At 31.4% G+C, this 16,557-nt stretch overlaps 1 protein-coding gene across 1 annotated transcript in view; it reads left to right on the forward strand.

Moving 5' to 3' along the window:
* The first annotated feature begins 10,148 nt into the window (after nt 1-10,148).
* Nucleotides 10,149-16,557, forward strand: part of LOC129987645 (transient receptor potential cation channel trpm-like) — a 247,814-nt gene continuing 241,405 nt past the window's right edge. Inside the window, exon 1 of the mRNA XM_056095604.1 lies at nt 10,149-10,253. The gene's annotated coding sequence lies outside the window, so the exon portion shown is untranslated. The remainder of the gene's footprint in view (nt 10,254-16,557) is intronic.

Below are 16,557 nucleotides of genomic sequence, written 5' to 3' on the forward strand. Positions count from 1 at the left end.
TCTCTCTCATGACTCAAATAATTTATTACTGTTCTCTCTCTCTCATGCCTCAAATAATTTATTACTGTTCTCTCTCTCTCTCATGCCTCAAATAATTTATTACTGTTCTCTCTCTCTCATGCCTCAAATAATTTATTACTGTTCTCTCTCTCTCTCATGCCTCAAATAATTTATTACTGTTCTCTCTCTCTCTCTCATGCCTCAAATAATTTATTACTGTTCTCTCTCTCATGACTCAAATAATTTATTACTGTTCTCTCTCTCTCATGCCTCAAATAATTTATTACTGTTCTCTCTCTCTCTCATGACTCAAATAATTTATTATTGTTCTCTCTCTCTCATGCCTCAAATAATTTATTACTGTTCTCTCTCTCTCTCATGACTCAAATAATTTATTATTGTTCTCTCTCTCTCATGCCTCAAATAATTTATTACTGTTCTCTCTCTCTCATGCCTCAAATAATTTATTACTGTTCTCTCTCTCTCATGCCTCAAATAATTTATTACTGTTCTCTCTCTCTCATGCCTCAAATAATTTATTACTGTTCTCTCTCTCATGCCTCAGTTAATTTATCACTGCTCTCTTTCTCTCTAACTCTCCTCTCTCTCTCTCGCCCCCACGTCTCGGGTAATATATTGCTATCATAATGCTATCTCCCTCTCCCTCTCATGTCTCAGGTAATTTATTACTGCTCTCTCTCTCTCTCAAACACACACACACACCTCAGGTAATTTATTAATGCTCTCTCTCTCTCTCTCTCTCATGCCTCAGGTAATTCATTGCTGCTCACAATAATTAAGGTGTATTGTGTAAATACATTTTTTGCCACAAAAATTTCCGACTTAATTTTGAAATCTACAAAATATTTTCAATTGGGATAAAAAAAAAATCTGCTTAAAAAATTACCTTAAGTAGGAAGAGGGGAATTTCGCATATGTGTGAGGGTTCAAAGTAACATTTACATCCACGTATCAGAATAAAATAGAAGATTATATCATGATTTTTCTCCGTCAACATTACGTGAGGAATGGACTTCCTTCTTGTGAAACATATTTTCCTGAAACTATTAACTTTGTCCTTATAATATGTTTTGGTCGTTTGGATAGTTATACGCATAAGTGACATTTAGTGCCATAATAGATGTGTTTATTAAAAATCACACCATTAATTCTATTAATTTTAATCATCTCAGTCTATAGTCTATAGTCAACCCCCCTTTTTTTATAAATGGAAAGGTAAAAAATTTTTACATATGCTATATAAACGGGATGGGATATAAAGCAATATAACTTCTCTCATCCCACGCTGGGTTAGTTGAACAATTTTTTTTCAAAGACCTATGTCTTTTCCTTACTCATGTGGGTCGAATATTGTTATTAAATGCTGTTTATTCCAGGGGCAATGTTTGCATGTTCCTTAATAAATTTGCCAGTTGGTTTGATTTGGCTCGAGGGATCTTCGGCTTGCTGAGATGGGTTTGTTTCTCCATGTCCTCTTTACAAACTTTTACACCTATTTTGGTTGAAGGGGACGTTTGTGAGCATTTATATAGAGTTGTAAACTGAATTCGCCCACCTTCTGGACTCCTTGCCATTATCATGGGTGATAGGGATATCACAATGGAGTCCTTAATTGATTGCTACAATTCCTGGTAGAGTTTCAACAGGACCAATCTATTGTAGACTCTGAAACGAGTAGATTAAGAAATATCTGTTGATATATGATTTGAAGATTCAGAAAGAAGATTTAGAAATATCTGTTTAATATCTCCAGGATGTTTCTTAAGACTAAATATACCGGTACTTCGATGACTGATTTGATTGGAAATTTTGAATTAACCATTCAACGATTTAAAATATTCCTTTCACATAAAAAGGCTTATATTTACGTTAGAAAAATACATCCGTCCTTTCTACATGAATTAAAAGTATTTTTTTTAATATCAATAAAAAGGAATGAATTTTTAAAGAATGCACAAGTTTTGAGAAGCAAATTAAACCGAGTTTTGTGTGTTGCTTTCTTTCACATGAAGAAAAAAAGATTAATTGGAAAATAAGACAGTGGTAACTAATTAAAGCATATTGCATTTATTAAATATACTGAATGCATTTAACGTGCAATATCTAATTGATAATAATACAAATTCATGCTTAACAATTGATAATAATCAGCAATATAAAATTGTTTATATGCAATTAAATATATCTATTGGCTTAAATCGCTGACAGATAATTGTCAGTGGGCTTATAAAGGGCCATAAATCACAACATTATATATATTAATAACAATTTACTGATAATTATCATTGATTTTAAAATAAAGTCTTTGCAATTAACTGTTTCTCAATTAAATACTTTTTTGATAACCGATTATTTAGACAGAATTTTTTTGTTCATTTAATGAAACAATTATAAAATAAATATTACTCAGATAAGAGGTTTTGGTTTTGTGTGTTTTACTGGCGCAAGAGCCATATTTGGCTATACTGCGCCTCAGATAATAGGAAAGTTTTATCAAATATTTTTAATATATATTTTAAAATGTTTAAAATAAATATTTTAATCTAAGCACTTTTTCTTAAAATTTTATATCTGGCTCTCTAAAATGGATAAGGTTATATTGATTTTCTGCTAATATTCATTTTTATGGCTGTTTAAATTAAATCTTTAAAATTTTAAGGAATGCTTCTGAAAATTTCACCTGTTCCAATTTTTGAAAAAAATTAGAAGTTTTTTTTTAACGCAGTTGCATTTTAAATATTGACCTCTCAAAAGCTTTATAAATTCACAAATTTTAATCACATTTTTAAAAATAAATTATATAGTTGATATGTGTTTTATTACCCAAATCTAACTGAAAATTAATCTGTTTATAGAAAATAAATTTAATTAAAAATATATCTAAAGATACCTTTTATTGCTGGACAAAAAAACAAGAAGAATTTTAATTATTCTGATTTTGCTCGATTTCAAATACATTATTACAGAAACCTGAACTCACTCCTTTTATCACATTCGCTACTATGAAGTGCCTCGTATATGGAGTTGAAACTCAATTAATCTGTTAATAGATAGATTTCGAAAGTATTAAATTGTACATTGCATTGATCACGAAAACAGGGCGTGGAAATTCAATGCTGGTAAAGTTAGTATTTCAAGTATATTTCCAATTCAGATTCAATTTTCAAGTATATTACTAATGAAATTTACTTCGAATTCCTATGTGTTTTTTATTTATTTATTTATGCAATAATGAATAATACATTCAAGTCCAATCACCAGAAAAAATTATATATTCATGAATAAAATATTTTTATTTTATCTTCTGAAGTAAATGTTTACTCCAGAAAAAAGTGTCCAGTAAAAGTTAACAATTTCTATGAAGTATTATAAATTCATTAATATCATATATGATAATTGTCTGCAATATCATCTGAATCGACCAAATCAAATTTGGTAAATGAATTTTCCCAAAATATTTTTTTATTTCTATTAAAATTTAAATATTGTTTTTGTTCATATCAATGCAGAGTTTAAGACATATAAATATATGAAATAATTTCAAAATCATATTTTGGAACTTCCCATAGGTGTCAATTTAACGCCGGAATTTCTTCTTTAATCTTTTAAATCTATTACGCAAGCGAAAATAACTCTCACTGTCAAATGTGAATTCCTGAGGTCCTCCCCTCCTAAGACACCATTGGTGATTCCGTTTAACATTCTGAATCCCCCCCCCCGTTTGGAACAAAAACGGTACACCAGAAAAGATCTTACTCGGGTGGGTACGAGCGAAACGAGCTAATGAGTCTTATAACTTGATACTTGTAATCACTATAATCCATCTATTAATAATAACGACGAATGTAAGTCTGCCCCGTAGGTGTGTTTGCTAGCAGTCTGTAGAGTAGATCGTTTGACCTAGAGCTATCAGTTTGAATGCAAATATAATAGTTGGAAGTTGTAAATGTTCACCTAAAAATGGCATTCTGAAAATTTTACTGTAATTTTGATAAATTAAAATTTTTTAAAAATATTTTGGAATTTTTCTACGCTAAAGGTGGGTTCACACGAGGCTAACAATTGCGCGCAATTGTTGTCTCTCTGCTGTGGTCCCTGCATTGTCCCCGTGTGAACAGTTGAGACAACGTTGATGAGACAATGGCTAATAGTTGTCCCGACGGGACAACCATTTGCCATTGTCCCGTTGCAGTCACGTGATTTTCCTGAAGTAGGCGTGACCTTCTATTGCGCGCAATAATAAGCCTCGTCTGAACCCACCTTAACTTCTGAAAAATATTATTGCACAAAAATGAATTTTATATTATTTTAAGCATCAACCAAATGTCTATATAATGTTTATTTGTTATGAAATGTTTCGTTAAATTCTTAAATATTTTAAGGGCATTTTTTAATATAATTTTTGACAATATATTTCATTGCTGCAGAAACATTTCAAACTGTTTTCATTGCTTCTCACGCGATGTTTTTCCTTTATTAAAACGAAATTAACGAAGAAAAATTCTGTTTATTATTTGCGTAGTTTACATTTAAAAAAAAGAAAAAATGTTACAGTACCACAAGGAACCATGTACAATTAAAAGCTTGATTATCAGAAAAATAACACTTTTAAAGCCTTTATATTGTAAAGTCTCGATCCAATAACAGGTAGCGTTATGATCAAATTCTTTATTTACAGCTTTATTACATAAAAACAACTCTTTCTCATCTAGGTTAAATGAATGATGCTATTTATACCACGAAATTTAAACAAGAATACTTCCTCGAACAAATTTGGAGAAAACGCCTTCACAAGAACAGCTAACAGGCGGTTGGCGTCTCAGGCTACTGCAGGGTTAGCTCTAGGAATTCACCGAATTTCCTTCGGGTTGAATTTTTCTCAGAAGTCCACTTCATACCAAGCTCCTCTCTCCTTCTTCCGAAAAATCTCACCTTTTATCTTTCTCTCAGACTCCACCTTTCCTGTCCACTCCCTGTTACCCAATCACCGTTCAGAACAACCTGAATCGTCTCTGGTCGCCCGTGGGAAATGTCCATTGATGATCCACCCTCCACAATGGGAAAAATGAAGGACATCTGGAGTGTTTGACACTCTCGCCTTTCGAAGACACGATTTATTTCCCTGGGAAACGCACGTGTGGTTACTTATCTGGATTAGCACTAATTGGCCAGACGACCATACTTAAAAGGAAGGTCTTCCATTTGGCAATCTGGAGGCACTTAACACTGTGGGAGTTTCGTTGATGAAGAATGGCCCGGAATGTAAATCATCGAGTGTGGGAAAAAGGAATGTCACAGTGGTCACCCAGGGAAGAAGCTGAATCATTACAATATCTTATATCAAGACTCCATCAGAAAAGTGCATTTATAAGATAAAACAAAGCAGGTGTAAGGTTATTGAAGTAATACGCTTCAATATTTGTCACAATCTGACGTTTAAAAATACTTCTTTGAGGGAATCATGAACATCAAATTATGCATTATGGATATAATTGGCATTAATCATATAGTCCAGTGAATCAGCTAGTTGCTAAAGTCGGATTGCGATTTTATGATTGATCTTATTTGTTCAGAATGTACTACAGTAAAAAGCATAAACAGTCATGGTTATATATTTATTTGAAAGTACTATCTAATTTTGACATTGCTGTGACCTTTACAAATGTTGATTCGAGAAATGATCATAGTAGTTTCTTATACAACATTGTCCCGCTTTTACGTTCCCATCTTTAAAGTTTTCATACTTTTAGCACTTTTTAACTGTTCTCTTGCATTAAGTAGTTAATTTAAATGGAAGTTAATTAAGTTGTTCTAAAGATTTTTATTTTCTCTGATATACACTAGTATTCTTTTTCTTACTTTGCTGTTAAAATATAATGGTGTAAGTAGACATTTTATTAAATAGTTAATATTTTTATTAAGTAAATTTTAATTAAATAATTAACTTTTCCATTCAATTGAAATTTAAATTAATGGAATAATTAATGCTTATAATTAATTAAATTTATAGCTACTTAATAATCAATATATAATGAAATTTTAAAGTTGCAATGTTTTGCTAGATTGCACAACTCTGTTTGAAAAACAAAGAAGAAGAATTCGATCAATGTAGATTTAAATTTCATTCTTACTTGAAAGCAACTTTCATAATATAAACACCTGCCTCTATTTGGCAATAAATCTTTCTTTTATACTATGCTTTGAAGAAAATCACAGGAAAAAAAAGAAAGGGAAAAACAGAAGAATATTAACTACACCGTCACTGCAATTGCAGCGAAAAAAGTGAAAAGTATACCAGTCTGATCGCAGAAAAAACGATATCAAACTTCGTTACACTTTATTCTCTCTTGAAATACTACTAGAAAAACAAAAATTTCTCGCGAGCGGTTCTTTCAACCATTCATCACTCATCTAATTGGATAACTACGTGAAGAGGGAAAGGTTTCGAGGAGATCGATTGGTTGAACAATAATGCATTCCATTGAACACAGTTGGTGGGAGTCATCCTGTCTCTAATGTGTTGCATAAATGAGTTTTCATGCATTCCAAAGGAACTCGATGCTGAAAAGCTCTCCATTCTCTTTCAAGCCAGCTATGGGGGTACTTTACTCAACGTAAAAGTAATTGTAAAATCACGGTTGCATTTGCGTTTTGGAAACAGATCTCATCTGGGCTGAATAGATAACGACTTCAAAAGCTTTTCAGAGCTCTGGAATTTCATTTTAGAGTGGTTGCATGGGTAGATTGGTTTTAATAATTTTTGCGTTTTCACTATAAAATGAATATTGAGATTGTTTGTAAGCTCTGAAATTTAAGATATAATGGACGTTATTTTTTCTGCAGTAGAGAGATTAATGTTTTATTTATTTCAAATTAAAATATATTGCAGGTAACGAATTTCTACAATAAATATAAAATTGTTTTTTTAGATAGTACAGTTAATATATTTATAGATTTAGTTTGCATTTAGATTAATGTGCAGTTTTAATATAAATGAAGGATATTTTTGAATGATCTTTGTAATTTTGACTCATGACCAAATAATTTAACTCGCTACCAAATAACTTGACTCATGACCAAATAATTTAACTAGCTACCAAATAACTTGACTCATGACCAAATAATTTAACTCGCTACCAAATAACTTGAGTCATGACCAAATAATTTAACTCGCTACCAAATAACTTGACTCATGACCAAATAATTTAACTCGCTACCAAATAACTTGACTCATGACCAAATAATTTAACTCGCTACCAAATAACTTGAGTCATGACCAAATAATTTAACTCGCTACCAAATAACTTGAGTCATGACCAAATAATTTAACTCGCTACCAAATAACTTGACTCATGACCAAATAATTTAACTCGCTACCAAATAACTTGAGTCATGACCAAATAATTTAACTCGCTACCAAATAACTTGACTCATGACCAAATAATTTAACTCGCTACCAAATAACTTGACTCATGACCAAATAATTTAACTCGCTACCAAATAACTTGACTCATGACCAAATAATTTAACTCGCTACCAAATAACTTGAGTCATGACCAAATAATTTAACTCGCTACCAAATAACTTGACTCATGACCAAATAATTTGATTCGTGATCAAATGGTACCCGATCTTCCACTTTATATGTAAACTTCAACGTTACAAAAATATGGGTGCGTTTGACTACCAATGGAAGATTTAATATACACCATGTCCATACACATAGCTGATTTTTGACGGAATAGGGTTGCGAACAAAGGATCTTTTCGTAATTTACCACTTGAAGATAGACCTTCTTATGGGTTATAGTTCGTGTGGTATACCTTGTTCTTTAAAGTACTTATTCTTCAGAACTATGGAGGCACAGAACTTAAACAAGGCTGCGAAAAAAGATCTTCTAGTATTTTGTTACTTGATCCTAGGCATTCTTATCTGGTTATAGGTCTTGAGGTATCCAGTAGTGATGCTAGTATTTTATTTATTTTAAATTAAAATACATTTTAGGTAACCAAATTTAGAAATAAATAAAAATTGTTTTTACATGGCGAAGTTAATTTATTTATAGATTTAGTTTGCACTTAGAGATTAACACGCAGTTTGAAAGCAAAAAGAAGGATATTTTTAATAGATCTTGCAATTTTGACTCGTGACCAAATTGCAAATTTTATTTCGTGCAGTTTTCATTCGTGACCAAATGACATCTGAGCTTCTACCTGATTTGTAAAGATGGATGGTTTGACTATCAGTAGATCAACTATAAATGGAATTAACATACACTAGGCCCACGCACATGACTGATTTTTGATGGAACACTGCTAATAAAAGATCTTCTAGTCTTTTACCATTTGACCATAGAAATTCTTATGTGGTTATAGGCCGTGTGGTATACAGTAGAGTGCTTGTGCTACCTTGTTCTTAAACCTTCTTATTCTTAAAAACTTCGGAGCCACGGAACTTAAACATGGAATACTAAAACGTCCAAATTTCTCTTTCGAGATAAAAGAAATTTTGTACCCACTCCTTAGCTCCCTCAGTTACATCTCATATTATTAACGAGATAATATACAAAAGGGGATTCAGTTAAGCATTTGTTTATTAGGGAAATCGTGTCAGAAAATGGATTCGGCCAAGAGCCAGGCTTCTAACCCTGTACATCATTCTAATAAACAAAGTAGATGCCTCCAATTATCATTCAATCAAATTTAACAAAGAAGAGAAGATTTCGCAAAAATATTCGGACAGTCTTCAGACTTTCTCTTGAACGCCCTTTCGAGTGCTTCAACAATAAAAGAGACATTCAAAATATTGATTGCTTAATCCTATTTAAAACTAGTAGTCACCGAATGAAATTTTGAATTTTTCTTTCAATTTCTTACAACAAAATTTAGTCCCTTTATCTGTTTTATAGAAGTGTTGTAAAACTTCAAAACATTTATATCGATATTAATTGGAAATAAATCAAATGCACATTATTACAATGTTTTTAAGGCAGAAAGTAGATTAGTTTGTAAAAAGTATAGCATAAGAATTTATTTACTAGTATAAATAGAGTTTTATGAGAGAAAAAACAATTCTGAAAGATGAAAAAATTAATTCTTGCTTTTGATAAATTTTAATGATTTTTCCTGTGTATAAAATACGAAATTACAAAGGACTAACAAACTCTAAATCTCTCAGCTTTTTCAAATTTTATTTCGCAACATGATTTATCTTCATTTGTTTGCATTTTATTATTCGAACTTTATATCTGTGCTCGTAAAATATACCATTCATTTCAGATGTACTAATCATACAACATGGATGAAATCTTTTATTTCCATTAAATGCTTACAGTATTAATGATATCCTACCAGAGTGGAATATTGAAACTTTTTTTAACAATAACTATAAAAAAACATTTGTAATGTTTATTAGAATATAAAGGACTTCGAAATTTAAAGTGGCAACTAAATAATTACAACTTTATAACATAAGCACTAGCTTGTTACTTTTGTAATCCAGTTTGGCAGATACTTATAACTGAATTTTTTTCTCTTGTGGAGGCAGTGAGTATCTGTATTTGGATTTAATCCTAAATGATTATACTTTGATTCCAAACAGAAAAAAAATACATTTGATGACAACCTCTACCGAATAGCTGCAGAGTTTATTTAAGCGGCCGATTTTTCCATCCAAATTAGCAGCAAATTTGATGTTGTTGATATATTCTAAGGCTTCCACATTACATCATTACAAGTTGTAACAGTATTGTTGATTACAATTCGTTCTAGCTAATGCCAATGTTTGCATTGGATATGGCTTCCACATTACTGTAAATAAGCTGTAACAGCGTTGTTAGATTACAATATATTCAGCTAGTACCAATGTTGCATTGACTATATGGCTTCCATAATGAAATTTCAAACTTTCGTAGATTTAAAAAAAATTCTTAAAGTTATTATTTTTTTAAAAATAGTATATTCTTTTCTATTCTTTTTCATTTTTTCAGTAATTACAAAACATTTCGATTTAATTTCAGTACGTGCGACTAAGTTTCGACACCAAACCCGAGCTTCTGCTGCAGCTGTTGACTCGAGAGTGGCAGCTGGAACTTCCCAAATTATTAATCACAGTTCATGGAGGGAAAGCCAACTTCGAGTTGCAACCCAAACTGAAGGCGGTGCTGAGGCAGGGGTTGGTGAAAGCTGCTAAAACCACTGGTGCTTGGATCTTCACGGCAGGAACGAATACAGGTAAGAAAGTGAATTTCTGAAATTGTCTTGTAGATATATATTTTTAATTGGTTTTCTAGAGGCAACATCTACGTTATAGTAAATCATATTCACATATACCAAGAGGTCTTCAAGACCACTCAATAGCTAAGACAAAAATGACACGCGTTCCTTCGTAACTGTAATACCCTACAGAACTGATTAACACCCTCTCACAAAGAAAAACAGAAATCTAAACCACAAGACCTAGACAGTAGCTACATATTTTTGATATTACAATGTTTATATATATAATATGTTGTAGTGGATTGGTATGAGCGAGGATAGAACCTGGGACCTTGTGGTTCGCATCCCAGTAACATGACCACTGTACAAAAGCAATTGCTCGTGTAGCGTAGCTGTTAACTGGCTTATAAGCTTTCACCACAAGGTCATAGAAAAGTTTACAATGTTATGTTATTTTGCAATTTTTATCATCTATCAATTTCTTTCTTCTTTTTTTTTCTTCAGTAAGTAATTTCTATATAGTTTACCAACAGCTAATTGCCTCAAAAATGTAAAGAGATTGCGTGTGTAAACATCAACATTTCACTGTAAATTCAACCCATTGTCAGCATTTATTTTTAGGTATTTTGTACTCTTCCTTTAATTACTACTTCCACAAAATATTAAATATATCCGTGCAGTATTTGACACCGAAGGGATTCTCTGTGAAGATCCCTGGATAGTTTGTCGTTCCTTTCTTTCTATTTTTCCTCTTCTTTTCCTTCCAACTTATGCTCATCCAACTTGTGAGATAACTCAGTGTTACAGGGATCAAGTACGCAGGATGGTATTACGTTCTTGAATTGCATTTTTTTCTGAGTATGAATGACTGTTTCTTTGAATTATGTTATCAAATAATGGAATAATAGAATATAATGCATGTTATCAAATCCGGAGACCGGTTTTTTTTCCCAACCTATGAATCGAGTCACAAAATAGGCTGATAACTGTTAGGAGGTGGGGATGCCTATAGAGCGACAGAACATATCTCTAACCATAAACGCTGGTACTACCGACTCCAGCTTGTCAGTTTGAGATGAGCTGTTGGTAAGTAATTATGATTTATGAATTGGAATTCCCATCAAGTGCGAGTTGTGATGCAGTTTAGTTTTATAAACGAAAAGTAAGAATTTTTCGAAAGAATGGATCATCTATATGTAGAAAGCTTTATTTGTAATGACATTGTGCTTGAATGATGTAGAAAAAAATACTTACTAATTGACATGGATTCAGTACGTCACTTCAGAAAACAAACGATAAAAAAATAGATGCATACAACTCATCAAATAGACGTATGCAATTATAAAAAATTCTTAATTACAGAAAGATTATGCTGTGATTTTTTGGGGAAAAAAGCTTGCTGATGATTGAATTCATGGAAATATGCTGAAACCGACCATTGCAGCTGCTTATTATCATTCTTAACTATTATTGTTGTTGTTTATAATGGTACTTGCCATGGACAAGCTCGTTGACGAAGTCAGCGATTTTAAGCCAAGGAAGCGTCTCTTGTTTTAGTAGCGCCAACTAGGGCCAAGAGTACGTCTTAGCTACTCACGTATCACATTCGCTTGCACAACCCCTTTTTACAGGAGGGCACATTCACACATCCCACCGATAGAACAGATGAAGAACAACCATGCCCGAACCGGGACTCGAATCCAGGAAGCCAAGATCACGGGGAAGATGCGCTACCCCTATGCCAGGACGCTGGCATTCTTAACTAAAACTATAAAGAACCATTTAAAACAAAAGAAAAAGAATGTTGACTTCAGATAATGCCTCGCTTCATGACACCCGCCTCCGTATAGGACATGCAAGTTTCACACAGAAATATCTCATTTGTGGAGAGAAAACCCATGTATAAAACATGTTGCACAGATTTTATTGTTAACCACAATCTTATTGAATGACCGGATTTTTAATTCCCAATCGCGAGAACTTTTTCCAAATGTCATCTCTAATTTTGCTAGACTTAGTTGGTAAAACACTACCCTCATATATTTTCAATTTCTTAAAAGCTATTCGATTTTTTACTTTGATACATCGTTTACTTAGATCCGATACTTTGTCTTTTCCAATTGCATTCCCTTTGTTTGTTTCATAATTTTTTGTCAGTTTAACCAAAATTTCCTATATTCGTAGCTTGAGTGAACTTGTGCCTTCAATTTTTTAATTTCTCAGGATATGCTTTATTTTTAACTAAATGTATGGAACAGTTTAGCCGAGGTTAACTCTTTAGACAATAAAGTCATAAATCATAAACTTCCCTCTCCCCCTATTGTGTTGTTGTAACCTAGCATCTTTTGGCGCAGTTTAACTCTTTATTTACTGCCGGTACTTAAAAGTATCATTTAAATCTGGCTTATATCTTCGTAATATGACAATTTTTGCTGATGGTATTCTAAAGAACACGGAGAATGTAATCCAAATAGCAAGAAATTAATATAAGCTAAAAGTAGGAATTAAAAATATTTAATTAATAATTAAATTAATTAAGATATTTCTAATAAATAAAATATTTTCTTGGGTTTCCTGGGCTTATTCTGCAAGAAAACTTTACTAGTGCAAAAATGAAGTTGAAAAATTGATGGCAACATAATTCGGTAAATAAAGGGTTAAATGAAAAGTATTTGTACACATTACTAAATTAGTGCCAAATTTAGTACGTAGTATTAAGTTTGACGCAAACATTATCAAATTAGTAGGCCAATCTTAGCAAGTTTGGCATATTACCAAACTTATTTTCATCCTTTTCCTGAATTGAAAAACTAGCTAGGAGATCGAAATTTCTAGACTAAAGAGGAGTTTCATTGCCATTGTTAAGGACCATAATATATCACTGACGATATCGTCCTTCGAAGATTGGAATCGGAAACTGGTCCACCGATATGCAAATACCTGAATCATCTCAGCAATTCAATCGAAAAATAACCATATTTGTACATAGCATTTAGTAATAAAATTATTTTCATCTTTTTGTTGTTTCTTTATGTCCAATCGGAAGTTAAATAAAAGACTTTTGCACAATTTATTACCAAATGTGAAATGATTGTACCGTCATTGTACGATTGGCTCTTGTACAATAATTTATTTATTAGCAAATGTACAATTATTGTACAATCATTGTACAATTGAGCATTGTACAATGATTTTTAAGAGTTTTATTTTCAAAATTTTAAATTGAAAAAAAAAGATTCTAAGATTGTAAAATATTTAACAATTCTACATTTTCTTACATATTCTGCTTTATGCAAATTAATGTGCAGAAATTTATTCAAGAAAAGTTGTGTATAATAAATATTTTTTTTAAAGAAAATATTAAAAATATCTTAATATTTGAATCAAATGTCCTACATATATAATGGAATATGTAATCAACACAATATATATATATATATATATATATATATATATATATATATATATATATATATATATATATTGATAACATTTGCTTTTAATTTGAATTTCAAAAGTATTCATAATAATATGTATCTTATTATTAATGTTACAGAAAATCTTTCCCATTCAAAGCCTAACCTTAGAAGTAGAATATATTTCTTACACGTACAATCACTCAAATCCCATTAATGCACCTCAAGAGTATTTGAAGAAACTAATCATTTAAAGACGCTTTGAAAATTCTGAGTATTCCAATTAAAAGAATTGATAAAAGTTTGTGTTTTTAATTGGTCCGCTCTTGCCATGATTAATACAAAAGAAGTTGTTCGTATTTAATTAAAGGACATTAGATTCAGTAAAAAAGATAGAACAGTAGGTAGGCTTAAAAGAAAGTTTTTAATGCTCTGAATTACATTGTAATTAATTCCTAGAGAGCACGGCGACACATTTTAATTTAAAGTGTTGTCTTTCTCTAAAAGAGCTTTTGATAATCTTTTAAAATCCCAGGAGAGTTGTTTAGGAATATTTTGAACAGTTACTTGTAAATAATTCCATAGATGTGATTCTGTTAAATGAAACTTTTAAGGCTATTAAACTTTTCTATCCCGTTTAAAAAAAAGTAATTCCTTTTATTATCTTAATTGAAAATGATAAATGGAAAGGAATAAAGTCATTTACAGTTTAAAATGCTGTTGCATGCTTTTGTATGAAAAATAAGAAGAAATGAAAATATCAAACTATATAAATAACAATATGAAACAATAATGTGAATATGGTATTTTACACAGTGCATTTTTAAGCTGTTTTGAAAATGTAAGAGAAATGATAATAATCATTAATACAAACAATATTTATTATGGAACTTAAAATTGCAAGCCATTATGAGTGTCAGAAAGTGAATTGAAAAGTTGTAGAAGAATTTCAAACCTTATCCAACAATAATAAGTTGTTACTTTTGATATCCTTTCTTTCAAGGTGGAGAGGTAGCATTCTCCAAAATATCGTCACGAGTCATTTTCTGAATATCTTTCATTTGGAATTGTGGTGAATGAGACGATGAATAAAGAGAACCATTTTTAAACTAAAACAAAGGTTTTTATTTCATGTCCGTATGAGGAATTGACACTGAATACTGTTACCAATATTGGTTTTTATATATGCACAGATATAAATTACAGTTACAGCTAATTTATGTTATGAAAATATTACATTTGGAATGCTGGTGGATAACAGGTTGATAATCACTGAGATTCAAACCTGACTTTTCACTGTTGAGATTCAAATCCGTAAGTCCATGCAGAACGAAACAAAATTGCTATGATGAACTGATTTGTTAAAATCAATTGAAAGTCAATTTATTAGTTCAAAGTCAAAGTCAACTAAAAGACGTTAAAAATCATTGTTACTCCCTAAAATATCTACATTCATAACTCCCTAAAATATCTACATTCTAATACGGCGATAAATCGGTCCAAATTAGATAATTGAGGGTTATGGTAATATACAAGTGCGAGGGATCAGCAAATATGTATCTAATGTGAAAATGTGAAAGATGGCGAAATAAAAATATCATATTATAAACGATTTTGAATGAGTCTAAACTATCCCCCCTTTTGCCAATATTTTTGAAAAGTAAATAAGAAACTGGCTCATTTTTTTTATCTCAAAAAGAAATAAAAAATTATCTGTCTGACAAATAAAAACTACCACACTCTTTCATAAACCGTCCTTCATAAAAGAGACTGTCTATGGCAGATTTGCAACTGTAGGTACGCTCGGAATGAGGGACATTTAGAGAAATGTTGTAATTTGTCATAACAACTATTGTAAGTGAGGCATTTATGAACTTTTTTCAAGGCTTATTCAAAAGACATTTCTAAAAGTTCGTTCTTTATCACTAATGGATTGATAGCAATGGTTTATATTTTGAAGCAGATGCTAAGATGATGAATAACACACTGTATTCTGCCTGGCTGTCATTCAATGAAGATACCTCTTTTACTGCACAAAAATTCTACATTAATAACATTAAAGGATGCATTGGATGATAACAATTGCCACCTTACGTGCACACTAACAGATATTGTCGATTCTACTTCAATATCCATCATTGGTGACTACCTGGTTGCTCTATACTTGTTGAAATAATGTTTCACTGCCGCAGCTTACCGTACCTTCTCGAAGAATTTACTTCTCAGTTTACAGAAAGCTTTTCCTCTAAGTAGACAGGAACACATATGCATGTTGTGTAATGGAGATCCACAATATTTTAACATTGTTGTCTAACACTTCCTGAATCTCACACATCTTGCATGATGGTACGGGCATACTCACTTGTAACTTGGTCAGGCCTAAGTTCATCGTGCTTTTACATGTAGGGCACATAAAGTCATTAATGTCTAACATGCCTATGGAGACAGTCATGGCTCCTATACGGAATATACGAGCAATGGATACGGACAGGTAAGGGATCAGGAATCTTCTATTGGATGTGCCATTCTTTCATTAGTGATTGTAAATTGTACAATGGCATTTTTTACTTCCAATTACAGACTCTACTTAAAATCTTTGCCTTATTTAAATAAATGGAATTGTGCAGTTTATGATTTTAATCTTTCACAGTTGCTAATTTATCTTATACATATCAATTTGTTCTTTGCTGATACTAATAGGGGCATGCGACACTTTTATTGTAAATATTGTTTGTCTTAATCTTTATTATCTTTCCTCTTATGTTATCAAAATAGAAAATAAACATCTTTTATTCAAATGCAACAGATTTCCTTTCGGAAAGTCGTGTATATTTTTAATTTTAGAACGTGTATTTAACCGAGTATTAGCAAAATCTTTTTGTAGGCATTTAACAATAGAAGAC

This window comes from Argiope bruennichi, chromosome 10 (genome assembly GCF_947563725.1).
Source record: "Argiope bruennichi chromosome 10, qqArgBrue1.1, whole genome shotgun sequence".
In the NCBI taxonomy this organism is placed as follows: Eukaryota; Metazoa; Arthropoda; class Arachnida; order Araneae; family Araneidae; genus Argiope; species Argiope bruennichi.